Source organism: Pinus tabuliformis, chromosome 1_1 (genome assembly GCF_031772625.1).
Source record: "Pinus tabuliformis cultivar Carrire ecotype Pingquan chromosome 1_1, CPIR1, whole genome shotgun sequence".
Lineage (NCBI taxonomy): Eukaryota > Viridiplantae > Streptophyta > Pinopsida > Pinales > Pinaceae > Pinus > Pinus tabuliformis.
Window position 1 is genome coordinate 909,691,321 of NC_142297.1, and position 1,540 is coordinate 909,692,860.

General features: G+C 38.1%; 1 pseudogene; it reads left to right on the plus strand.

Annotated features, from left to right (window-relative positions):
• Positions 1-391: 391 nt before the first annotated feature.
• LOC149217356 (dihydropyrimidine dehydrogenase (NADP(+)), chloroplastic pseudogene) lies at positions 392-1,231 on the plus strand (annotated as a pseudogene).
• The last annotated feature ends 309 nt before the right edge of the window (positions 1,232-1,540 follow it).

Genomic DNA, 1,540 nt, shown 5'->3' on the forward strand with positions numbered 1-1,540 from the left:
CCTGCATTCATTTTTTTTAGTGGCTCAGTAAGAATAACTCATTCGCCAACCTGATAGAAATATTTTAAATAAAAAAATCATGTTTATAAAGAAGGAAAACGTGAAATTTTGAAATGAAAAATCATTTCTTTTCACTCTGTTCTGATTTCTAGATTTTAATGTGTAAAAGAACTCATAGAAAATTGATAAGTAAGCTCTCATGTGATCTGGAAGAAAAAAATTTCAATGTGTTAGCTTAAAATCGAAATTCAAAATTCATCATAAGAAAATATTACTCTGAATTTGATCTAATTCGCTGCATAAATGGCGCATCAACGATGAGCCCGATTTGATTCATATCACACGCATCCATCACGATCCAACTCCTGGAGAACTTTCTCCTATAAGAACTATGGCTGGGAAAAATATTGAACTTATCAGTGACTGTCCACTTGCGACCATGTTGAAAGAATTCAAACAATTGAAGAAAAGATATCCTGATAGGATTCTCATTGCTTCCATTATGGAGGAGTATGATAGAGCTGCTTGGCAGGAGCTTATAGAATGAGTAGAAGAAATTGGAGTTGATGCATTTGAGATTAACTTCTCCTGTCCTCATGGGATGCCTGAGCGCAAGATGGGTGCTGCAATCGGAAAATACTGTGCTTTATTGGAGGAGGTTTGTGGTTGGGTAAATGAGAAAGAAACAATCCGAGTTTGGGAAAAGATGATTCCAAACGTGACAGAGATTGTTGAGCTAGCGAGAGTGGAATTGAGGGTAGGAAGTGAAGGAATTGCAACTATGAGAGTAATGGGAATCAATATTGACATATTACAACCTGAACCTTGTGTAGAGGGTTATTCAACCCCGAGTGGATATTCTTCAAAAGTTGTGCATCCAATTTCTCTTGCAAAAGTAATGTCTATTGCACAGATGATGAAGTCCGAGTTTCCTGATCCAACGTTATCACTTTCTAGCATAGGAGGAGTTGAAAATGGAGGTCATGCTGCTGAGTTTATACTTCTTGGAGCAAACACTGTTCAGATCTGCATTGGGGTCAATCTTCCACAATTGAGAATCAAAAGAGGACCTACTGGACAGTATGTGTGTCTGGTTGATGCCGAAGGAAATCACACCATGCATCCAAATGGTTATCCAGATAGCCATGTTTGCATTTCTATTCTTCATGCACCCGGGGATAATCCAAATGGCTATGAGTTTGCTAGAAGCCAGACTTACCCATGGACATGAAAGATCCAACAACTCTATTTAGAAAATATTTAAGCGGATTTCGGCTAGATCTAGCCTGTAGGCACATATTTCTCCCGAATTGTGCAATCTAGATGTCACAGTTGCCAAATTCATACAAATAATTGAGCCTGTGGAAAATAAAAATATATCTAGAATCTTGAAGGCAAATTTCTGGCAGAGAGGCAGATTTCTGCGCACCAAATTACTGTTATCAGTGTGCTAATGCACTCGCCTATCCATACACATGGCAAGATGCATGATTCAACACTATGAAGATGCATGATTCAACACTGCCCAGTCATATAAATT